Source organism: Rhinoderma darwinii, chromosome 3 (assembly GCF_050947455.1).
Source record: "Rhinoderma darwinii isolate aRhiDar2 chromosome 3, aRhiDar2.hap1, whole genome shotgun sequence".
Lineage (NCBI taxonomy): Eukaryota > Metazoa > Chordata > Amphibia > Anura > Rhinodermatidae > Rhinoderma > Rhinoderma darwinii.
In genome coordinates this window covers 207107916-207134389 of record NC_134689.1, presented here as the reverse complement: position 1 = coordinate 207134389, position 26474 = coordinate 207107916, and the positions used below count along the sequence as shown (strand labels likewise).

The 26474-nt window shown below is 43.0% G+C and overlaps 1 protein-coding gene across 7 annotated transcripts in view; it reads left to right on the top strand.

The window, feature by feature from the left end:
• Positions 1 to 4678: 4678 nt before the first annotated feature.
• Positions 4679 to 26474, top strand: part of KMT2E (lysine methyltransferase 2E (inactive)) — a 137136-nt gene continuing 115340 nt past the window's right edge. For 2 of the 7 annotated variants that reach the window (XM_075857302.1, XM_075857298.1), the window contains exon 1: positions 5528 to 5914. The gene's annotated coding sequence lies outside the window, so the exon portion shown is untranslated. Of the gene's footprint in view, positions 5017 to 5526; positions 5915 to 26474 lie in introns of those variants that run through there. The other 5 variants (XM_075857304.1, XM_075857301.1, XM_075857300.1 and 2 more) reach the window with 4 other exon arrangements.

Genomic DNA, 26474 nt, shown 5'->3' with positions numbered 1-26474 from the left:
TTTTATGCAGCATATCCTTTAAGTGGGTAGCCGGCCAAATAAAATTTAATTTCCAAGTGGATCCGCATTGCAATCAGTTTCAGCAGTGGATAATCTTTAGGCCCTGTTCACACTGAGTTATCGTGCCACAGAAACCGCAGCAAAACACGCCTCATTGATTTTCAATGGGAGGCGGAGGAGTTTTTCCCGCGAGCGGATATAAATATAAAGTAGACATATGGGGGATGTTAATTAGCAACAATTTTGTGTGGTATTACTATCTGTTTTACAAGTAGATTACATTTAAAATTATAATTTTTGCAAATTTTCTTTACATTTTGGCGTTTCTCACAAATAAGCTATGAATTTATTGACCAAATTTTTCCACTAACATAAAGTACAATGTGTCACGAGAAAACAATCTCTGAATCACTTGGATAGGCAAAAGCATTCCAGAGTTATTACCACATAAAATGACATCTCAGATTTGAAAAATAAATGGGGCTGGTCATTGAGGCATCAAGGACCCTTGGTCCTGAAAGGGTTAAGGATGGATTCCAATGGCTGTATTTGGTTTGTGAGATAGAGGCCGTATGTTAGCCATATTTCCTGGACCGAAGACCGTTCAGGGAGCTGGAGTTCCTAGGATCAGTCATGTATGATGCTAGGAGTTACTGCTTCCCCACGGGACTACAGTCATAAACTGAAAACACGATTACAGTACAGGACAGTATTCTCGCAGGGAGGCAGGGACTTCTAGCATCATACATGACTATGATCCTAGGAACCCAACTCCTTGAACTGTGGTCAGTCTGGGAAATGCAGTCAACATATGGTGCGTATCTCACGGACCGAGCACAGCTACGTGAATCCAGCCTAAGAGGGAGTTGGGGGAAGCAGTCAGACATCTTAGGAGTATTTCAGCAGGATCTGCTACAGACTAAGGCCGGATTCACACGGGCGTTGCACATCTCGGACATGAAAAACAGCTGTTTTTCACGTCCGAGGTGCATCCGTGCACTGCGGGATGTGATATAACGCATCCCCCATAGACTAGAGTCTATGGAGGGATGAGTGAAAAAATGTCCTATTTTCTGAGACCCTTCACACGGTCCGTTTAAACAACGACCGTGTGAACGGCCAAATTGAATTAATAGGTCAGTGTGACGAATTTGTTTCAACGGCCGTTTGACACGTTCGTGTGTGTGTATAAGGCCTTAAAGGGCTGCAGGTCCCACACCTACACAGAGAATGGGGGTTAACCGATGCCAGTGTAAACTGGTGCGGCTGCGACGGACCGCAGATTCCAGGCGGGACTAGTGGAGAGACCGCCACGGATACATTTATTCTGTTCAATTGTAGTTACAAAAACTACTGAATAAACGCTGCGCGGCTGTTTCGGTAACTCCGAGAGTAGACTAGAGAGCAGCAGGCATGTGTGACATTCACTCCAATAGCCCCTGCCTGGTTTCTGAGGCCGCCGCGCTAGTGGAAACTGGGGTCGGACAACCCTCGTACTCGGCATAGGTCCCATATATATCAGATATTTATGGCATATCCTGTGGATATGCCATCAATGTTTAAGATGAAATAAGATTTAAAAGAGGGTCACAATAATTCCATGCTCCCACTTGATCAGTCCTCAGGTGTGGGGATACACTGTGTGGTATAGTTGCTATGGCACAATACAATGTGCCCGAATCTTGTGCACAGGTCTTATTCTAATTATGGGAACTACATAAGACTTTTCAGATGTCGTACATTTGCATGGGCAACTAGAACGTCCAGGATGTTCCCTACATCTCTCCACTCAATGCCGGAATGGGTTGGAGAATAAAATTGTAGTGGCCCTTTGTTTAAAGCAAAATCTGTCACCAGGTTTAGGCTTCGTTCACATCTGCGTCATGGCTCCGTTCCGACAGAGAGCCCTGCCAAATTAAAACCAAACGTTTCAGTTTCCATCACCATTGATTTCAATGGTGATGGATCCGGTGCCAATGATTTCAGTTTGTCTCCATTGTGCAAGGGTTCAGTCATTTTGACTGGACAAATACCGTAGTCGACTACGGTATGCAACACGTCAGAAGGACAGAACCAATGCACAACAAAGACAAAATGAAAACCGGATCAGTCACCATTTAAATAAATGATGGAGACGGAAACCTTTGGTTTCAGATGTGTCAGTCAGGGCTCTGTTCCGACGGAACAGAGCCCTGACGTAGATGTTAACATAGCCTTATGCTGACCTATCTTATCTGAGTGCAGCATAGTAGTGACAGAGACCCAGATTTCTTTGTTTTTTGATGGTCAGTAGTTTTAATATGCACTGCAGACCGTATGATTGACGGCTCTCTCGATACTGTGCATAAGGAGATAGCCGTCAGTCATAGGCAGGTGGACGGGGCTAGCCACAGATCATGAATACGGTCTGCAGGAGATAAAGTGAATTTTATAACCACTCTTGATAATTGAAAAGCAGGGTCTCGGTCACTACTTGTATGCTGCCCTCAGATAAGATAGGACAGCATAAACCTGGTGACAGTCCCCTTAAAGAGAACCTTTCACCTCCCCATACATGTGCAGCATATAAGGAGTGGGGCTGCACAAACCCTGGGGCACTTTAAATTTTTTTTTACCTCCCTCCGTTATTTAGATATCAGTGCCATTATATTTGGTGCCCGATATTTAAATAACCCCCTGAACAGTCAACGGGGCGTGTTACTATGGCTGTGACACTGTCCAATTAGATATGGACAGTGCCACAGCAAGAAGAGTGTGCGATTGCAGTCTTTTCACCCGAACTGGCAAGGGGGCGTGTCACTGCTACGGACAGTGCAAGCTCCCCCCAGTCCGTGGCAGTGACACACCCCCTTGCCAGTTCGGCAGAAGACTAATCTTGAAAGCTGAAGAGAGCGTGTGCGCACACTCCTCGCTCTTGCTGTAATACGGTCCATATCGGATTGGACAGTTTCACAGCAATAGTAACACGCCTCCTTGCAAGTACATGCCCCATTGACTGTTCAGGGGGTTATTTAAATATTGGGTGCCAGATATAACGGCACCGATATCTAAATAACGGAGGGAGGTTGAAATAAAATGTAAGGGCCTGTTCCTCATCAGCGTTGGCTTTCCGTTCCGGGGTTCCGTCGGATGAACCCCGCAACGGAAAGTCAAACAAACCACAGCTTCCGTTTCAGTCAATGGTTTCCGTTCGTCACCATTCCAGCAGGTTTCCGTTTTAACGTCGGAATCAATAACGCAGTCAACTGCGCTATTGATTCTGTCGGAAAAACTGAAACCTGCCCGAATGGAAACCATTAGCAATGTTTCCGTCACCATTGATATCAATGGTGACAAACAGAACCTGTGATTTGTTTGACTTTCCGTTGCAGGCTTCACCCGACGGAACAGAAAGCCAACGCTGAGGTGAACAGGCCCTAAAGTGCCCTAGGGTTTGTTCAGCCCTCCCCATTACATACTGCACATGTATGGGGAGGTGAAAGGTTCCCTTTAAGGCTAGGTTCATATTACGTTTCTTAGCGTGAACCCAACCAAGGTTCTACTATCTTAGCACGATCTATGAAGAGAATTCTGTACAATCGTATATTACATTAAACATATTAAAAAAAAATAAGTCAAGAACACAACCATTCTATAAATTAAAACTCCCTAAATTCTTACTATGTGCTATGAAAACGTTACGGACACGTAATTGTGGGTTTAACTTGCTGAGCCAATATTACGAACAAGTGTAGTCATTTTACCAGGAGCCTGCACTTTACGAATAAATTACAAAACCTTATACGTCGTGTACGAGTGTGCAGCAAAATGGTGAACTGTTGTCCAGACTGGCTCACCCCCAGCAAAAAAAACAACGCTCCTTCCCTCCCCCACATCCGTCTATAACCGCTTGACTCGCAGCCAAGCTCTATTACCAGGCAACGAGGCCACGTGACCAGCACCAGACGTACTGCCAAAAGCATATTTCTCAAGCCGCCATATTGGTGTGACGCACTCACAAATTTTCAGTCCCCAGTACAGGCGGTTCACTGAAGAGGAGACCTCGGGTGCCGAAATATTTCTTTCTGTAGGAAATAAAATACGAATAAGTATCAGCCGAGAACTATCACACGGAAACGCAGAAGAACTGCCCACTCTCACTGCTGCGTTGTTACATAATGGCGCCGAGCTCTCCCTCTGCACCCGCGTCTCCCAGCAGCTCTATCCCCTCCCACCTGCTGCAACATGATGTCACGATTCACCAATCGCCTATTGGCAGTCTTCAGTCAGCCTTGCCCACCAACAAACAGTAAAGAGACATTATACCTACACGGCGCCATTATAACGCTAGATACAATGACAACGAGAAATATTAGAAATACATGAATATACAGAAGGGCACGTTTCTACAAGTAGCACAGTTTAATAACCACTCAACGCATACAATACTTGGCACGACCAATGTCCATTCACAAGTTGTTTCTCTAGGTCACTCCGTACATAGTTGGCGGACCGGAGTAGATAAGAAAATAAAAAAATACACGTCAAGCAGCAAGACTTCAATCGCCCATCGCATGCATGCATCCATCCCGCTCTCTCCGTGGAGACGGTGCAGTGGTCAGCCAGCTTTTATCAAGCTCTCCGAGTTTGCGCACTACTGTAAACAGCCCCTGCTCCTACTGCATGGAGACCCCGACAGCGTCTCTCCCTCCACCAAGAACACCATGGTGATAAGCGCAGAGCTTCTGAAGGAACCGCCTCCATTTTCCCCAATTAGAGCAAACATAGGGCCATCTAGAGACCTTGTATAGATGTACCCACCCATTTCCAGCGACATTCCTGTTGTCTCACACACCCACCATCTGCAGCGCTCACTAAGCGAAGCCACGAATAAAGAACTAATGCGCATAGAAGCTACTACTGTAGTGTGACTGCCAGCTCTATGTAGAGGTCATAGCGGCTGACTGGACAAAGTATCTGTGTTCTGTTGACGTCTGCAGTCTACTAGCCAGAAGCAGAGTGGCGTTAGGAAGAAAGGTTCTGTCACAGAAACAAATTCACATAATAGAAAAGATTAATATGATGTGAATATTTATTAACACGTAATACATGTAACATGTCACTGAATACCCTAAAAAGCTTGTATAATCTACCTACTTCAACTGTACACGACAACATGGCGGGTTTTGTACCCCCGCAGCTAAAGAATGTTAGATATTCTGAACATGGGATAACGCCTGAGTATATCACTAAACATGTCTACATCCTCCTTTTACTTCATAACTCCTCCCTCGTTGCAGTGACATTTTTTTTACATATCTAAAAACGCACAGTTTCGCCATTAAATAAAAGGGCATGGACGTTCGCATCCCTAAGCATTGCTAATATGAAGAGGGCGTAGCGCTCTGAGGTCAATTATGCCCACAAGTAAAATGGTGTATGCTTAGGTACATGTGTCGCCATTTTGCTTGTGGGCATAGCTACATAGCTAGGCCCTCCACACCCGCAACCGTCTTGTATTGAGTCCGTGGCAGCAGGGTTCGGAAACCCCGTACAAGCATCCGACGCCATTTTCCAGAGAGAGGCAGTGACATAGAGCCAGCGTAGGCTGAGACACAGGAGGAGCGGGGTTTGTACACATTGGGGCTGCAGTCAGCTCAGGCACTGCAAACTCCTTTATACCTCTTTTATTCAGCGGTCATTTCTAGACCTTTCCGTGCACTTTTATTTCTTTAGCTTTGAGAGCTCCGTACATCTATCTAACGGTCCCCGGGGCTGCTTCTGACGTCGGTTTTCCTGTCACCCCACAAGCTGCTGGGAGTAATAGCCTGTAGTACTAGGTTTCACGCCAGCGGCCATTAATATCACCCGCTACGGGTGTGTATTTACGTTTTCCGTGCACGGTGTCCTGTTTCCTGGCTTTGGCACGTTGGAGGTAAGTTATTGTGTCGTTTTCTTGCTTCTCCTTTGACATTTTCTTCCACCTGTCTGTATTTGCGGTTCAGAACGGCTATGGCAGTACTATCGTTTGCCCGTGTACGGCTAAAGCCCTGTGCGTGTGTAATTTCTGTGGTGGGTGTGAAAATGTCCCTGCTCTCATGTGTACAAGTGTGTGTTCACGTGCACAGGCTTGGTATGTTCCTATGTGCTTTGCCTTCTCAGTGTTTGTTTCTAGAAGAGGGTCAGGATAAATAAATATGGCGGGTTTTATGGTCAACATAGCTGAGTTTGGCAGTGATGGAAGGGGGTGGGCAGATTCATTGCATTGGTTTCCTATGTGCTCTCTCTTAAATTTGTGTATGCAATAGCCTTCTTTTATATTGAACAATACTCAATATAAACCCTGCTCTTGTGTCTCTCTTGTGTTTGTAAAGATTTGTCTTCCAGGCCCCTCATCTTTAAGTCTTTGGCACATTGTTGTATTCTACTTCTGCAAAAAAAAGGTTTGAGATAATTCTTGTGGTAATTGTAATGCAGCTTCATGAATTGTTAATGTGGTAGAATAATGGACACATTCTTTACCATGCTAGTGTAAGTGAATGCAGATGTATATGATTCTCTCCTCCATGATGTATACTTTTTCTGATCACAATAGTAATGTACAGTGCATCTCTTAGGTGGGTAGGTTCTTGCGTCTCTATTTCAGGTCTTTTATCTCAGGAGGTGATGTCCAGTAACCTATAGAATCTTCACCTATTTATGTGAGTGGCTATCTGCAGAAAGAAGGCATTTAGTGATCCCCACTTGAATATGGCAGATTCTGTTGTGTACGTAAAAGGAAAACATGGATGTGATGCTCAGGACGGCTGGTGTGTACATCCTCTCACACCCTCTGCAAAGCTGTAGGTCTTTCCAGGGCTTTCTGCTCACAGGCTGCAGACATGGATGGGGGAGGAACAAGCCATCCTGTGTGTGTGTAAGCCAGGCCAGCTCAGACACAACACCATCACACAAAGGAAGGGAGCACCATGCTTCCCTTTACCCTGCTATAAGATTGCATATGTACATAATATGTTGTATGTGTGCCCCTCCTGTCATGCCCAATACATTGTTCTTATGTGCATGGGAGCACTAAGCGGGTTGTTTATTGACATAACTTGGGCTTCCTCCTTTTTTATAAACAGTACTGGCTGAAGGATAATTTCCTCCTTACTACTCCTGGTAGTATTGGGAACTTACTAGAAATCAAGAATTCTTACCTACTTAGTAATGATCATTTGTTGTTGGTGTCTCCCTCTTTTGTCCTTTGGAGAGGCTAAAAATGGCGGCCCCCGGCTGATGTTGTAATCTAATCATCTCCGGCTCTGCACACCCCATGCAGCACATATGTTTGCAGCACACACATGGTTAAGGTGAAGGATATTTTCTGCAAATAATGCCTTTATTGCAGGAGCCCATGACCTACCGGCCATGTTTTCTATAAAATAATGCACTGAGTATTGTAATATTCAGAAAGACAAGTGTTTGATTTTAAACCATGTTTTAGCTAGAACCGACCCTTCCTTTTTGTTCGAGATCAACTGGTTTAACCCTAAAACTATCTACTTAGACTTGAAATTGCAGGCTGTAAAGCTTAGTAGGATTTCTCTAGGTCCCTTCTGCTGTGGAGGCAAGGGGGCGGTGAGAAGGGAGTGCATAGTGTATACTCCTGTGTACATTGTCTTCCTGCTCTGGTTTAACCCGTTGTCATCCTGATAACATTATACTTTGCTGTTCTGCAATGCATAATATCTGAAATATACTTAGAATTGTTTATCCATTTTTTTTAACTTACAAAAATTCTTAACTTTTGTTGGTGTTGAGCTTCTTAATTTTTTTTTTTACGTTTTGTTAAATAATTTCATCGTGGTGTAACTTGCTGACTTTTGACTTTTATGTTGGGTTCCGCCAGGTTCCTATTTATTTTATTTGTCTTTGATCTAGGTAGAATAGTGAAATAGACTATGCTACTCTTCAGGGACATTAGAAACCTGACAGAACGGAATCTTTTGATATCTTTATAAAGTACATCAAGTGTGCTTAGTTTGAGACATGGATACAGAATTCAGATTTTCTATATATTTTTTTCCACTTTTGTTCCTGCAGTGGTTTTCTTGCCTTTTAATCTCGCACATAGGCCTGATTCACACGAACGTGTAAGTTTTGCGTCCGCAAAAAACGCAACGTTTTTCATGCGTTGCAGTTCCATGTGCCATTAGTTTTTCACGCCAGCGTTGGTGTTAATTTTTTTTTCTTCGCATTTCTTTAGCAACTGGTGTGTGAATAACGGACAGCACAGGGATGATGTCTGTGTGCTGTCCGTTATTTTCACGCTCCCATAGACTTCAATGGGCGCGTGGTCCGCAAAATGGACTAGAATAGGACATGCAGTGGGTTTCACGCAACGGAAACACGCTGCGTGAAAAATCACTGATGTCTGAATAGCCCCATCGCATAAGTCTGTGTGCTGTCTGTTTTTTTTTTAATGGACTGCACATGGACGTAATCTTGCGAGTTCACGCTGTAAACGGCAGCTTACAGCGAGATCATGGTAGCTGTGCTGTAAGTCCCACACAAACGTTAGCAAAATGTCAGGATTGTGAATAGACATCCCGTCCTGGCTGGAGGTGATGTCTATTCACTGTCAGGACACTTCAGTCACGTTAATGTGTGTGTATGTGACCTAACATAGTGAATAACGCAGTGTCACTATGCGCTGAGTAAATGAATAGAGAAGTGTATGACGCTGAAATCATTAGCATAAAGCTAAAATAACTTGGTGAAAATAGATCGTTTTTCTAAATAAAAAACACTGCTGTTGCCTACATTATAGTGCTGATCTTATAATGTGGTGACAGAGCCTCTTTAAGGTTATCATGTCTTGTCTGTCTGTTAACCTGGGATTTCAGTATTTAGGGCCCAGGTCAGCTGTTCGGCTTATTTCTGCACCTTGCCTGGATAAGTCTCTGGAACTAGCCAGTGCGCCTACATTTTTTCCGAAGAGTCTGTTTTACAATGTATGGCAAATCTCTTTGCTTGACTCTTGAAAGGATTGTCTGACTTGGACAACTCATATTTGTTATAACGGTCCCTCAACCATAAGCTAATCACAGGGAGCCCCATTGTTACGGCCTCCAGCTATAGTGTGGCTAAATCCAGCAGTAAGTGTTCAATTCCCCAGCAGCACGGTCACAGAAGCATTACACGGTACCCCAGGAAATCAATGAACTGTCCTTGTAATGCACGGACATGCTGGGTCCTCCAGAGTGAGACACCCACGTAGCTGCCGTCTCCTGTGGCTAATAGATGAAGGTACCGAACTGGGACCCGCTTTATTAGTATTCCGTAATAGGTTATTTGAAAAAAGGTTTTCTAAACCAAACAACCTCTTTAGGGTGCTATTACACATGCGGCCGAGCTGTTGTAATCTCACGCATCTTGCTGCTAAATGCCGTACTGCACTTGTGCTTGCTACTTGAAACCACCGCAAGTCACGGTGGCTGTCATTTTACCGGAAACCATAGCGCAGCATGCTGCGCTATCTTTTCCCATATTTTTGTCCGGATCTGTGACAGAGGCCTTTAGCAGAGCATCTAATGAAGATGTGACACAAGGCCTAAACATATCTGATATTGTTCAAAGCACAAGTGATCATAAGCAGCAACTAATGTCGGGTTTCATAAAATAATTGCAATAAAAAAAAAATAGCTTTCTCTAATCTTACACTTTTTGCAACCAACCTAAAGCCGGCTTTATATAATGCAATTTTTTTAAATTCTACTGCGACCATTTGGCAATGAAGCCCCCCTTTGTATGGTCAATCTGGTGCTTCTGATTATCAGCAATAGTCATCCCACAGAGGGAATCTAGCAAAGTGTTGGAAAATCTAGAGAATGGGCTATACACACTCCAGTAATTGGGCATCATGGAGCTCCTGCTTCCACTAAGAACAGTGGCTGGTGTCTGTGGAAATGGCACAATAGTAAATGTTCAGTCATATTTCCCACTGTGCTTGCAAACAGCTTGTGTGCGTAGGTGCAGTGACCAATATTGCAAAACCTTTTCAATGCCTTATCCCTGGACACTGGCCACTGTTCTTAGGCCCCCTGCACACGACTGTGCCCGTAATCACTGTCCGTCATTACGGGCACGGTCAGCCACGGACAGCCATCCGCATTTTCGGCCCGCCCTCCCATATAAAGTATGGGAGCATGGTCCATAAAAAGCAAAAGCTAGGACATGTCCTATCTTTTTCGGAGGTGTTTGACGGCGCATACACCTTCCCGCAAATATACGGGAATGTGACCTTGGTCAATAGAATTGAATGCGCCTGTAATTTTGCGTACCGCAATTATGGACTAACTCTACGGTAGTGTGCATTGGGCCTTAGCGATAGCAAGAGCTAATGAGACAATGAGGTGCACACTGAGTTTTTCACCCTTAACCGATTCTTGTTAGTTCCAGAAAATAGAAGATGCCGCCTCAACTAGGACCGCATTCAGATCATGTTTATTTGCCTATGTTTGACGTATATGCCAGAAATAGCTCCCGACGTACGTTAGGTGTAGGCTGTGACGGATGCCTTAGGCCTAGTTCACAGAGTTCTTTGCATGCAGAAAACTGCCTCAAAAATCCTTCAGGAATTTTGAGGCAGATTTTGATCTGCCTGCACTCTTTGCCTCATTTTTTGGCCGCGGCCATTGAGCGCTGCCAGCAAGAAAACGCCTGAAGAGCATAAAATCAATGGGAGGTGATTTCGGCCGTTATATGGCTTGGTTTCCGCATCAAGAAAAGCGCCAAAAAACTGAACTAGGCCTAAGGGTATGTTCACACGGGCTATTTTCAGCCATTTTTCGGGCCGTTCACGTCCTGAAAAACGGCAGAAAATTTGGAAGCAGAGCGCCTACAAACATCTGTCCATTGATTTCAATGGGAAATACGGCGTTCTGTTCCGACGGGGCATTTTTTACGTGGCCATGTTTCAAAACGGCCGCATAAAAACACGGCTGTGAAAAAGTGCATGTCACTACTTCAGATGTTTTTGGAGCGGTTTTTCATCGACTCTAGCAAAAAAACGCTCCAAAAACGTCTGTTAAAAATGCAGCGAAAATCAGAAGCGGTTTTTCCTTGAAAACAGCACCGTATTTTCAGACGTTTTTTGCTAAGTGTGTGAACATACCCTAACAGTGGCATCAGTCTCCCATAGGCTCTAATGGTGTCTGTTTACGGTAGGTATGATTGGTACTCATTACCCTTTTCATGACTTATCCCTGAAAACGGATACTATTATAGCCTATGGGTGACTGATGCCTAACCAAGGTATCCGTCACCCATGGGCCATAATCGCACCCATTTAACAGATGCCTGTGACTGATTCCATGCCGTGACATCATTCACCCACAGGTAGCCATGTAAATAAGAAGTGTGTGTGTGTGTGTGTTCTATTATTTTTATTTTTTTTACACACTAGGCTTTGTGTTATGAAATAGTTTAGTCTACTATGCTATTCAATAAATTAAACAGTCAGATGGAGGCCAAAAGGACCCTCTCTTTCCTTCATCTGGAAAAGGAGCCCTATTCACACGGTTCGCGTATAAGTCAGGAGCTTTCCCAACGTACACTCTAGTAAACATATCATGTTATGTGAACAGCCTTAGTTGTCTCCTTTTATAGCTCTGAATGTAATTGTCAACATCGAGTTATGTTCATAACAAGACATATATTCACTTTAGTCATCTATAAGGGCCTGTTCACACCTGCGTCAGTGTTTCCGTTGTTTTGATCCGTCAAAGGAGCAGAATAATGAAAATACGAGAAGTGCCTGTTCTGCTGTATGAGGGACGCCATTGACTGGGCTTCGTCGGCTTTCCCTAAGGGTGTCCGTGGTTTTCCGAAAACAGCTTAGCATGCTGCGCTATTTATTTTTAGCGTCCTAGCGCTGGCTATCTTCATAAACGCCAGTCTGCTGTCCAACGTCCGTGGCTAGCTTTAGCTTAATTGCAAATTGCAGGCAGTGTAAAGCCAGCTTTTACATCGTTTTCAATATGCAGACATATTTTTATACATAAAAATTATATGCAATGGGTTACATACTGCATATAATTTGCCATAATAATAATTATTTTGCCATGTTTTATGCCGTTTATCAAAGTGTTATTGGAAAGAATAAATTGATTGCAATAGGGTGGACTACTGATATGAAATTGTCTTCACAGAATCATATGAATCTATAATCTGTCTGCAATAGAGTAATACCTCATGCACACGACCGTGTTCGGTCCGTGATATACGGACTGCATTTCCCGGACCGAACACCGTTCAGGGAGCCGGGCTCCTAGCATCATAGTTATGTATGATGCTGTGAGTCCCTGCCTCCCCGCGGGAATACTGTTCCGTACTGAAAAAAATGTTTCAGTACGGGACAGTATTCCTGCGAGGAGGCAGGGACGCTTATCATCATACATAACTATGATGCTAGGAGCCCGGCTCCCTGAACTGTTTTCGGTCCGGGAAATGCTGCCGACATGCGATCCGTATATCACTGACCAAACAAGGTTGTGTGAATTACCCCGAAGTGTGAACAATGTCTTATTGCAGTGGACTTTTTCTGTTATATACTTTCTTTTCAGATATAAGGCTAAGTTCACACTTGTATTGTATAATCCGTTAATCTGATCAGTTTTTATATTAAAATAACCGATAAAAACGAGTCCGTTAAAAATCCCATTGAAATCAATGGGATTTTTAATTGCATCTGTTTGGGCCTGTTCACATCAGCGTTGCCCATCCGTTGAGGGGTTCCGTCGGAGGTTTCCGTCAGGTTAACCCCTCAACGCAAAGGCATAAGGAAACCTAAGCTCCCGTTTCCCTCACCATTGATGTCAATTGTTGATTCAATGGTGATGAATTGTTGAAATCAATGTTGATGGAAACGGAAACCCATGGTTTCCGTTTGTGTCTGTCATTGCTCCGTCAGAACGGAACCCAGGCGCAGATGTGAACGAAGCCTTAGTCACCTGTTTTGTTTTGTTTTTTAAACGATATAAATGTGCAGAGTACATGACTGTTTTTTATTTTTTTTTCCTTTTTCTCCGTTCAAAAAAAGGACGTCAAACTTATCAGTTGTTTTTAACCACTTGCCGATACTCGTCCTGAGCGGCGGGTACTTGGCGCATTAGAACACATTTTTCATATGCCACCAGGATTGCAGTTCTAGCTGTGACACAACCAGAGATATCACCATTGGAAACCACAGTCAGGACTTCAAGCTGTATTCTAAATGCATATACAGTTCCCATTCCCGACTGTCTTTAACTGGTGATATCTCTGGTTGTGTCACCGCGTTTCATATGAATCATATCTTTCATATGCCGCCAGAGCTATCTTTCATATGCCACCGAGGTTTGGCTGTTTTAAAGTGATTGTCCCCTTCCCTCCAGCCTCAGTCTCTCACAGTGAGCGTCACTGAGCTAGCACTCTGTGTGAAGCAGTGCATAAAATACAACTTTGTGTATACACACCCACTTTCATGCAGCATTGCATCAAACCGTGATTATAAGCAAACATTTCATGAAAATTAAACTTTGACTAAAACGCGTACTCAAGCAGACCCCTTATGCAAACCACATGTATTCTTTAAGATGTGAGGCGGTAATACATAGCGCATTTCTACATTCACAGGTGTTTGCGTTAAAGAAACGCCAAAACCACAGGAATGCACCAACCAATTTTTCATGCAAATTAAATTGGGAATTCTTTAGATATATCATTTTTCTTCCCTCTATAGAAACGTTAAGGCTGTGTTCACACGTGGCAGTCAATTATTTTCTTTTTTTAAATTGCAGTAAAACTTTTATGCTGCAGCGATTCTGTGAAAATTGTGGCAAAAAAATACATTGATGACAACTTCTGAGCACCACCTAATCAATCGCATTTCCAAAAACTTAACCCTTTCAAGATAAACGCCTTCTAGTGCATAATTTTCTACAGCAAAATTTATTAAACATTTGTTATTTTATTTTTAATACTGGTTGTTTTTTTTTTCTCTTTGGGGCACAGATGGGGCTTTAATGTGGTACCAAGACAAAATCTGTATCTTCATTTTTCACATTGTATGTTGGAAATGTGAAAAATAGGAAAAAATAATGCAAATGTCCTTTTTTTTTTTTTTTTTGTAGTTCAACATATTTATTACACATAATAATTCCTGCTCTTTTCCATGTATAATACCTCCTATATCACTGCTATAATGCCAGAGTACAAAGGTCACCATTGTTTTCTTGCGTGCCTCCTGCCTTTAGTTGGGTTCTGTATATGGGTGCAAAGTACCCATGTATTTTGTGACAGGCAGCTGATTCTTTCACTTCTGGAGGATCGGGCTGGCAGCGCGCTGTGCAGCAAGATTTGCCATTAGCCCCTTCCTGCAAAATCACGTAGTGTTACGCGATGGGCACTAGTGTTAGCGCATTCCCTCGTAACTGTAAGTGATGGAGCTGGTCCAGAAGCTGAGCCAGCGCCATCACCGCCGAGTGTCTGCTGTATATTACAGCCGACACCCCGCTGTAACGGCCAGGACCAGAGCTAGCCTCCGATCCGACCGATTAACCCCTTAGATGCAGCGATCAAAAGCAATCGCTGCATCTAGGTGGTTTCTAGCCTGTCGGAGCCCCTGAGACGTAGTCTTGGGGATGCCGATTGTTGCCACGGCAACCATTAGCTACAAATGGCCAAGTACAGAAGCCTTTTAGGCCATGCCCAGAGACGAGGCCTAAAGGGCTTGCTATCAGGGCCAAGAAAATGTTGCAGGCTCAGAAGCTGAGCCTGCGCCATTAGCCGCGGGTGTCAGCTGTTTGTCTCAGCTGACATCCTGCTGGAAAGGCCAGGACCTGGGCTAGGCTCTGATCCTGCCGATTAACCCCTCAGAAGCTTTCTCTGGTGGTTAGATCGAACCCGATGGGGGCGCCGATGGTTGCTTTGGCAACCGTAAGCCTAACAATACCCTCCTAGTATGGAAGCCTATTAGGCCCCACCGGGAGGCGAAGCCTAATAGGCTTGCTGTCAGTGAATAGCTACGTAGGTAGTGCAGTGTCTTAGAATAGCAATCAGGGATTCATGCCTTCAAGTCCCATAGTGGGATTAAAAAAAATGTTATAAAAAAAAATTTCAAGCTAAAAAAACAACCGCCTTTTTTTCCCCATAATAAGTCTTTTATTGTAGGAAAAAAATAGAAAAACATTGTTAAAAAGTACACCTATTTGGTATCACTGCATCCGTAACGACCCAAGCTATAAAATATCAGGCTAGTTTACCCACAGGGTGAACACCGTGAAAAAATAAAACAAAAGAACAATTCCAGAGTCACTGTTTTTTGGTCACTACCCCTCGCAAAACAGAATGAAAAAAAGGCATCTGAAAGTTGCATGTACCCAAAAATAGTAACATTAAAAGCTACAATCCGTCCTGCAAAAAACAAGACCTCCCACAGCTTTTTTTGATGGAAAAATAAGTGTTATGGCGACAAAAAATTAATTATTTGAAACAAAATAAGCCTCACATGCGCATTTGCTCTTTGTCTCCTAAGCCCTGTCATATGTCCAAGCAAATGATAAATGCCTTGAGGGGTGTAGTTTCCAAAATAGGGTCACTTCTCAGGGCTTTCCACTCTACTCTGGTACATAAGGGAGGTCTTCAAATGTGACATGCTGCCCACAAACCACCAAGATATGCGTGCCAAGTAGCACTCCTGCCATGCTGAGCCCTGTGGTGTGTCTAAACAGCAGTTTAGGACCACATATGGGGTAGGCTTTTTCTCCTTTATCTTTTGTGAAAATTAAAATATAAGAACTAAAACTGCATTTTATTAGAAAAAAAATATTTAATTTTCAATTTCATGTCCTACTTCCAATGTGATGTCAAAGTGCTAACTATACCCCTAGAAATATTCCCTGAGAGGTATAGTTTCCAAAATGGTTTGCACTGTTTTGGCCCCTCAGTTGCTTTGCAAATGTGATATGGCGCCGTAAACCATTCCAGCAAAATCTGCTCTCCAAAATCCAAATTGCGCTACTTCCCTTGTGAGCCCTGCCATGGGTCCAAAAGTCAAATGGTGCTCCTTCCTTCCCTGCCGTATGTCCAAACAGCAGTTTTATTACCACATAATGGGGTATTGCTGTGCTCAGGATAACATTTGTAACGCAAACTCTTCTAAGGATAGGCCATCAATTTTTAGGGACCCCTTTTAACTTCATGTATTTTGGAAAAAGCCTTTTGTTTAACCCCTTTCCACAAACATTAGCAAGAAATACTTACACCTCGTTCACGTCTGCATTGGAGGCTCCGTTACCTCCATCGCAGGTCTGGCTGAAAATACCAGTAACAAATGTTGCAGTATGCTGCACTATTGCCTCTGGTAACACCATGGACACCCCGACAGAACCCATTAACGTCAACGGGTTCCGTCGGCCGCTGGTGCTGTCAGTCAAGCAATGGAACCGTCGCTTGTGGTATATCCATTGTTCTGCTCCTCTGACGGAGCAGAGCAACCGAAAGCCAAACACAAGTGTGAAGCCAGCCTTAGAGCCTGTTCACATCAGCATCAGGCTTCCGTTCATGGGTTCCGTTCGACCTTTCCTTCGGAGGACTTCCATAATAAAGCTTTTGTTGCTATAGGTTTCCGTTTGTTTCTGTCCCATAAGGTTTTTATTTAGCGTAAGCAATAGCGTTGTTCCGCTAAAAGAACTGAAACCTTACAAAGCAGAAACAAACGGAAAACAACTCCAACGAAAGCATTACCATTGAAATCAAATGGGAGGCCCCCAAAACTAAATTTCAAGTGTCATAGCAAAGGATCTGAATACTTATTTCCATGCGAAATTTGAGTTCTTGATTTGTAACAAATTTGAAAGAATTCTGTTTTTTCGCTTTGTCATTATGGGAAGTGAGTGCAGAATGATGAGGGAATACTTGATTATTTTGTTTTGTGTTTTTTATCCCAAGGCCAGGCCTCAACATAACTTAATGTGAAAAATGTTAAAGGGTCTGAAGACTGTCCCATTTATATCCATCTGGCTATCTGTCTATTTCTGTATTTTACAGTTAGGGCCTAGCAGGGCTTAATAGGAACATCAAGTTGGCAGTCCTAGGGGGCCTTCATTAGGTCCCCAGGCTGCCATGACAACCATTGCTGGAAGTGGGGGGGGGGGGCTATGGCCCGATGGAGAAGGCTGGCAATCAGGGCTGGAGGAGGGCTTATATGCCACGGGTGCTACTGACCACGACATCTAAGGAATTAAACTAGCATGATCGTAGAAGTGAAGGGCTGTAACATATAGCTGACATGCGCATCTTTTGGTGCCGGCTCAACCTGTGAGCCTGCTCCTGGCCTCCTCTGAACAGGTTCATTTCCCTAATATAAATGCTCTCTTTATGTTGTCCTGGGTTCTCTGTCACAACCTTTCCTAATTTCAGTTGCTTTGACAGTGCATCTTGCATAAATCCTATTCAGAATTAAGATTAGATGAGGGTAAAGAATAGGGCTAAGCAGGGTTTTTTTCCCTTTAACCCCTTCCCGCTCAGCTCAGTACTATTACGTCGTGCTAAGAAAAAAAAAAAGTTTTGGGTAGCATCCTATTGCTTTTAGTTAGGGAATTTATATTTTTATTTTGTTCTTTTTCAAGTTTTCGAAAAAAAATAATTTCTGCTGTGTATACAAGTGTCTAAGCACACAATTTACACATGTCACAGACAAATACTAAAAGATGTCCCAAAGGTCATTTTCTGCCGAAGATGCCTATTCGTTTCTTGCCTCCGACACAAACTTGTCGGATGGTGATACGGCAGGGCACAGTGAGCTGGACTTTTTCAAATTCTTTTTCACTGATGACTTTAGAGCTTATGGTCTGCCAGACAAATTTTATATGCCCAACAGTATATTACTAAGAACCCCACATCATTTTATGCCCAATCCCACAGGTGTACCCTTGTAGACGCAGCAGAGTTGGGCAAGTTTTGGGGACTTCACTTGAACATGGGGCTTCTGTAAAAGCCATCCATCAGGAACTACTGGAGCATGGACCTCTTATACCACACCCCGATTTACCGTATGGTCGTCATGTCAAGGATGCATTATGAGACAATACTTCTCTTCTTACATTATGCTGATAATGAGCAGTGCCCACCCCGAGATGACCCCAGTTTTGACCGTTTGTATAAACTGAGACCCCTATTAGACCATGTCAGTGCCTGGTTTTCCCAAGCATACACCCCTGAGAAGTGTATTTCTATTGTTGAGTCCCTGGTGCATTTTAAAGGGAGGTTTCAATTCTGCCAGTACCTGCCGAGTAAGAGGGCAAGGTATGTTGTGAAGATCTATAAGCTGTGCGAGAGTGCATCAGGGTATACCTACAGATTTAGGGTATATGACGGGAAGGACACCAGTATTCAGCCCCCAGAATGCCCCCCCCCCCCCCCATTTAAAAATGGTGTGGATTTGGTGCACCAACTGCTGGATCAGGGTTACCACCTCTACCTGGATAATTTTTATACCAGCGTACCGCTCTTCAAATCCCTCGTTTCCAGAAGGACTGTGGCATGCGGCACGGCTAGAAAAAAAAATAAAACTAAGAGGGCTCCCTAAGACTCTGCTTGGGCAAACACTCAGAAGGGGTGAGAGCAGGGCACATTCTAGCAGAAACATATTGTGTGAAGTACAAGGACAAGAGGTGTCCTTGTATTGACAACAATACATGGCCACACCAGTACAGAGACCCCCAAACCAGATTGCATCCTGGACTATAATGGGTACATGGGAGGGGTGGACTTGTCAGATCAAGTTCTGAAGCCCTACAGTGCCATGCGGAAATAGAGGGTATGGTATAAGAAGCTGGCCTTGCACATCATACAGATGGCATTGTACAAAGTGTACGTGCTACATCGATGTGCATGCCAGAGGGGAACTTTCCTGGAATTAAAGGAGGTGGTTGTCAAAAGCCTAATATTTAGGGAACAGGAAGGGGGAGCACCCAGTACTTCTGGAAGCGAGGCCACACGCATTGTACCAGGGCAACGGTTTCCAGGAGAAGTTCCCCCAAACTGGCAAGAAGGGAAAGAATCAATAGGTGGAGTCTGCTCAAAGAGGGGGATAAGGAAGGACACACTATACCAATGCGACACGTGTCCTGAAAAGCCAGGGCTCTGTATAAAAGTGTTTTAAAACTTATCACACATCCCTTAATTTTTAATTTACCCCAATTTTATTTACCGTGATGCACTCTGTGCAGCTTATCCCCCTCATCTTTCCCTTCTGATCCCTGCCATGTTCCCAGACAGCAGATAACAGCCACATGTAGGGTATTGCCGTAGCCAGGAGAAGCATAAAAACCATGGGGAATCTAAGTTATTAATCAGTCTTAGAGCTCCGTACAATCGTACGGTGTCAATCAGGATGGTCATAACCCTATCAAAAAAGGGGTGGAGGGGAAGAAAAAGTTCTGGTATGGACATGGCACTCTGCTCAAATATAACTATAAAAGTAACAAATTTTATTAAATCTAATAAAAGGCAGCAGGTCCGTCCTGAGTTTTCAGAAAAACACACATGACAAACACACATATACATCACAAGCCTGGCCGGGAGATAAATAGCATGGTTCACAAAGTTGAAGAGCAATTGCTCCTAAAGATCATATGTTAAATCAAAGATTGCACAATACACATAAATATCACATTCATGAAATATAATGGAGATTATACATACGCAGGAACCATACAAGATTAGGACCATATAGATCCAATAAAGCCGCTAAATAAGGGATAAATACCTAACAATATAATGACCTAGATTAGTTAGTAAAGTAGCGCCATGAGCCATAGATTTAGCGGTCGTAGACAAGAAGTAATACCTACGAATAGATATGTGAAGCCAGGCTTTTCAGATCTATGCTTATAAGTATGGACTGCGAAGCATTAATGTCGACAAACCGTACAGCCGTATGGTCGATGCAAGGGATACTTATCGGATGGTGTCGCATGACGGCAAACGAGAGATTCCTTTAGTAAGTTCGGCCAATGATTTTAAATGTATCGTTCCTCCTGCAGTCGAAGCGGCAGCTTGAATGTATTTCTCAGTATCGAGAGTAATGGTGCAGTCAGATAATCACCCTTCAGTGTTAAGTTCTCCCAATCGATTATACAGCCAGGCCACGGTCAAGTCAAGTGCAGTAGGTGTCGTAAATAATGGATAAAGCCTCGACCTTTGATATTGCACTCCGACATCGAATCCGAGTAGAGTGGCAACCGTTATTCCGGCTCCGCCCAAATTACACGCAAAGCATGTACGTCAGATGTCTCCGAACCGGATCATGGACTTACGGCGTGTGATGTCACACAACGCTGACGCGTTTCGTCACTCACGTGACTTCCACAGTGTGTATTGCCGTATCCAGGAGAACCCACATTACAATTTATGGGGTGTATATCTCCGGTGGCACGTGCTGAGCACAATATGAAAATTGCAAATCTCACTCATCACCATCTGTTGTGCATTACCTTTTAGACAATACCTGTGGGGTCAAAATGCTCTCTACACCTCTAGATGAATGCTTTAAGGGGTGTAATTTTTAAAATGGGGTCACTTCTTGGCGGTTTCAACTACTGGTACCTCAGGGGCTTCTGCATTCATGACGTATCAGAAAAGCACCAGTAGGCCAAATGGTGGTCCTTCCCTTTTGAGCCCTCCCATGGACCCAAACGGCAGTTTATCACCACAAATGGGGTACTCAGGAGAATTGGGCAACAAAATGGGGTATTTTATTCCTTGTGAAAATAAGAAATTTTGAACAAAAACTACATATTATTGGAATTTTTTTTTAAATTCACGGCCCAATTCAAATAATTTCTGTGAAAAAACTATAGGGTCAAAATGGTCAACACAAATAAATAAATTCTTTGAGTAGTTTCCAAAATTGCTTAGTGTATGTATGTATGTAATTATTATTATTTTTTTCAATGTTTAGCACCACCAGACCTCTTCAAACCTGGTGCCAAACATTGAAACATGGTGTTTAACCCCTTAACGCTCCATGACCTACTATTAGGTCATGCTAACTGTACCGTTCGCGCTCAGTGACCTAATAGTAGGTCATGGAGTAAACACGGCGCCGTTCGCGCGGGGCGCGTTCATGAGCTGTGATAGCTGCTGTTTCCGACAGCAGACTATCACTGCTCAATGTGCCGGGACCGATCGCGGAGCTCCCCCGCCGATTAACCCCTCAGAAGCCGCGTTCAATAGCGATCGCGGCTTCTTAGGGGTTAATCCGCCATCGCCGGCCTGCTACACGATAGCGGCCGGCGATGGTGACTATGGCAACCGGACACCAAACAATGGCGTCCGGCTATGCCATAGACGGAAGCCTAGTGGGTCCTGACAACGTCAGGACCCACTATGCTTGCTGTCAGTGAGTAGCTGACAGCTCTAATACACTGCACTACGCATGTAGTGCAGTGTATTAGAATAGCGATCAGGGCCTCCTGCCCTCATGTCCCCTAGTGGGACAAAGTAAAAAAGTTCAAAAAAGATGTGTAAAAATAAGAAAATAAAAGTTTTAAAAGTAATAAAAGTAAAAGTCCCACTTTTTCCCTTTATCAGTCATTTATTATTAATAAAAATATATAAACAAACAAATAAACTATACATAATTGGTATCGCTGCGTCCGTAACGGCCTGAACTACAAAATTATTTTGTTATTTATCCCGCGCGGTGAACGCCGTAAAAAAAAATATTAATAAACCGTACCACAATGATAATTGTTTGGTCACTTCACCTCCCAAAAAATGGAATAAAAAGAGATCAAAAAGTCGCATGTACCGAAAAATGGTAATGATTGAAACTACAGTTCGTTACGCAAAAAATAAGTCCTCGCACGGCTTTATTGATTGAAAAATAAAAACGTTCTGGCTCTAAGAATAAGGTAACACCAAAAGTGAATGATTGTTTACAAAACTTATTTTATTGTGCAAACGCCATAAGACATAAAAAAAACCTATAAACATCTGGTATCGCCGTAATCGTATCGCCCCGCAGAATAAAGTGAATATATCATTTATAGCGCACGGTGAACGCTGTAAAAAAAAAAAAGTATACAAAAACAATAGTAGAATTGCTGTTTATTAGTCACCACACCACCTAAAAATGGAATAAAAACTGATCAAAAAGCCGCATGCACCCCAAGAAAACTACAATGGATTCCTCAAGGGGTCTAGTTTCCAAATTGGGGTCACTTTTGGGGGGTTTCCAATGTTTTGGCACCACAAGACCTCTTCAAACCAGACATGGTGCCTAATAAAAAAGAGGGCTCAAAATCCGCTACGTGCACCTTTGCTTCGGAGGCCGGGGCTTCAGTCCATTACCGCACTAGGGCCACATGTTGGATATTTCTCAAAACTGCAGAATCTGGGCAATAAGTATTGAGTTGCGTTTCTCTGATAAATCCTTTTGTGTTATAAAAAAAATGGTATAAAAAGAGTAAATTTCACCTCTACTTTGCTCTAAATTTCTGTGAAACACCTAAAGGGTTCATAAACTTCTAAATGCTGTTGTGAGTACTTTGAGGGGTCTAGTTTCTAAAATGGGGTGTTTGATGGGGGTTTCTAATATATGGGCCCCTCAAAGCAACTTCAGAACTGAACTGGAACCTAAAAAAATAAATAAATGAGGCAATACTTCGCTTCTTACATTATACTGATAATGAGCCGTGCCCACCCCAAGATTACCCCAGTTTTGACCGTTTGTATAAATGGAGACCCCTATTAGACCGTTCCAGTGCCCGGTTTTCCCAAGCATACACCCCCGAGAAGTGTTTTTCTATTGATGAGTCCCTGGTACATTTTAAAGGGAGGGTTCAATTCCGCGAGTACCTGCCGGGTAAGAGGGCAAGGTATGGCGTGAAGATGTATAAGCTGTGCGAGAGTGCATCAGGGTATACCTACAGATTTAGGATATATGAAGGAAAGGCCACCCCAAAACCAGACTTCATCCTGGACTACAATAGGTACATGGGAGGGGTGGACTTGTCAAATCAAGTCCTGAAGCCCTACAGCGCCATGCGGTGTGGTAGAAGAAGCTGGCCGGGCACATCATACAGATGGCTTTGTACAATGTGTACGTGCTACGTCGATGTGCAGGCCAGAGGGGAACTTTCCTGGAATTTCAAGATCTAATCTTTAGGGACCAGGAAGGGGGGGCACCCAGTACTTCTGGAAGCGAGGCCACACGCATCGTACCAGGGCAACACTTTCCAGGAGAAGTTCCCCAAACCGGTGGAAAGGGAAAGAGTCAAAAGAGGTGCAGAGTCTGCTATAAGAGGGGGATAAGGTAGAACACAATATACCAATGTGACACGTGTCCCGAAAAACCAGGGCTCTGTATAAAAGATTGTTTTAAAATGTATCATACATCCCTTGATTTTTAATTTACCCTGATGCACTCCGCACAGCTTACCCCCCTCATCTTTCCCTTCTGAGCCCTGCCGTATGCCCAGGCAGCTGATAACAGCCACATGTAGGGTATTGCCGTACCCAGGAGAACCCACATTACAATTTAAGGGGTGTATATCTCCGGTGGCGCATGCTGGGCACAATATATTGGACACTGAAATGGCATATATATATATAAAATTGCAAATCTCACACTGCACCATCTGCTGCGCATTATCTTTTACACAGTACCTGTGGGGTCAAAATGCTTACTACACCTCTAGATGAATGTCTTAAGGGGTGTAGTTTTTAAAATGGGGTCACTTCTCGGGGGTTTCAACTCTACTGGTACCTCAGGGGCTTCTGCATACATGACTTAGCACCAGAAAAGCTCCAGTAGGCCAAATGGTGGTCCTTTTCTTCTGAGCCCTCCCATGGGCCCAAACGGCAGTTTATCACCACAAATGGGGTATTGCTGCACTAAGGACAAATTGGGCAACAAAATGGGGTATGTTGTTCCTTGTGAAAATAAGACATTTTGATCAAAAATGACATCTTATTGGAAAAAATATCATTTTTTTCATTTCACAGCCCAATTCAAATAGGTGCTGTGAAAAAACTGTGCGGTCAAAATGATAACAAAAACCATAAATGAATTCCTTGAGGGGTGTAATTTCCAAAATGGGGTCACTTCTGGTGGGTTTCCATTGTTTTGATACCTCAACACCTCTTCAAACCTGGCATGCTGCCTAAAATATATTCTAATAAAAAAGAGGCCTCAAAATGCACTAGGTGCTTCTTTGCTTCTAGGGCTTGTGTTTTAGTCCACGAGCGCAGTAGGGCCACATGTGGGACATTTCTAAAAACTGCAGAATCTGGACAATACATATTTAGTAGTGTTTCTCTGGTAAAACCTTCTCTGTTACTAAAAAAAAATTGAAAAAAATGGAAATTCAGCAGAAAAAATGAAATTTGCAAATTTCATTTCCACTTTGCTTTAATTCCTGTGAAATGCCTGAAGGGTTAAAAAACTTTCTAACTGCTGTTTTGAATACTTTGAGGGGTCTAGTTTTTAAAATGGGGTGTTTTATGGGGGTTTATCATACATAGGCCCCTCAAATCCACTTCAGAACTGAACTGGCACCTTCAAAAAAAGGCTTTTGAAATTTTCTTAAGAATATGAGAAATTGCTGTTTATGTTCTAAGCCTTGTAACGTCCAAGAAAAATAAAATAATGTTCAAAAAACGATGCCAATCTAAAGTAGACATATGGGAAATGTGAACTAGTAACTATTTTGGGTGGTATAACCGTCTGTTTTTCAAGCAGATGCATTTAAATTCTGAAAAATGCTATTTTTTGTAAATTTTCTCTACATTTTGCAATTTTTCACAAATAAAGACTGAATATATCGACCAAATTTTACCACGAACATGAAGCCCAAAGTGTCACGAGAAAACAATCTCAGAATCGCTTGGATAGGTTTAAGCATTCTGACGTTATTACCACATAAAGTGAAATATGTCAGATTTGAAAAATGGGCTCTGAGCCTTAAGGCCCAAACTAGGCTGCGTCCTTAAGGGGTTAAAATATATTCTAATAAGAGGCCCCAAAATCTACTAGTTGCTTCTGCGGCCTGTGTTTTAGTCCAGTAGGGGCCACATGTGGGACATTTCTAAAAACTGCAGAATCTGGGCAATACATATTTAGTAATGTTTCTCTAGTAAAACCACCTGTTACAGTAAAAGATGGATTAAAAATTAATTTCTGCAAGAATAATGTAATTATAAAATGTCACCTCCATGTTGCTTTAATTCCTGTGAAACGCCTATAGGGTTAAGATACTTTCTAAATGATGTTTTGAATACTTTGAGGGGTCTAGTTTTTAGAATGGGGTGTTTATGGGGGTTTCTAATACATAGGCCCCTCAAAGCCACTTCAGAACTGAACTGGTACCTTAAAAAAAACAAAAAAAAAACGGCTTTTGAAAATATGGGAAATTGCGGTTTAAGTTCTGAGCCTTGTAACGTCCTAGAAAAATAAAAAACAACGATGCAAACCTAAAGTAGACATGGGAAATATTAATTAGTAACTATTTTGTGTGGTATAACCAGCTGCCTTACAAGCAGATACATTTTAAATTTAGAAAAATGCATTTCCAATATAGGCCACTTATAATGTGGTGACAGAGCCTCTTTAAAGGGGTTTTCCCACGAGGGACGTTTATAACATCCACAGGATATGTCATAAGTGTCAGATAGTTGCGGATCTCACCTCTGGGGCCTGCACCTATCTCTAGAACAAGGCCCCCAAACCCCTTTCTACCTCTGTGTGTCGGCTGATTTCTGACCATAAAGATGAAAACAGCGTAGCTCGCTGAGCTACGCTGTTTTCGTAAGCACCATAGAACTGAATTGTTACGGAAACCGGGTTTCTCGCATGCTACGCTGCTTCTGTAACTGCTATTCACTACTATGGGAGTTACGGAAACAGCGTAGCTCGGCGAGCTATGCTGTTTTCGTACCTCCCGACCATACAGTCAGGAAGTGGCCGGGAGTCAGCGATAGCAGACAAAGCTAGATCGGGATTTAGGGAGATCTAGAGATAGGTGGGACCTGCATCTATCTGCCATTTATGACATCCTGTGGATATGTCATAAACGTCCTCGTGGGAAAATCACTTTAAGACCCAAACTAGGCTGTGTCGTTAAGGGGTTAAACCCCTTCAGAACCAAGCTTATCTTGGCTTCAGAACCTGCCCCATTTATCAAATCTTACATATTTCAATTTATGTGGTGGTAAATCTGGAATGGTTTTACTTATCCAAGTGATTCTGAGAGGTTTTTTTTCCCGTAACACATTGTTCTTTGTTAGTGGTCAATTTTGGTTGAAATGTTTACTCTTTATTTATATTAAAAAAAATAAAAATTAGAATTTTCCTTCATTTGAAATACTTTGCTTTTAACCCGTTAGTGACCGACCCATCGTGTTTCTACGTCGGTCACTAACGGGCCTTATTCCGATGCCATAGACTTTTTACGTCGCGGCAT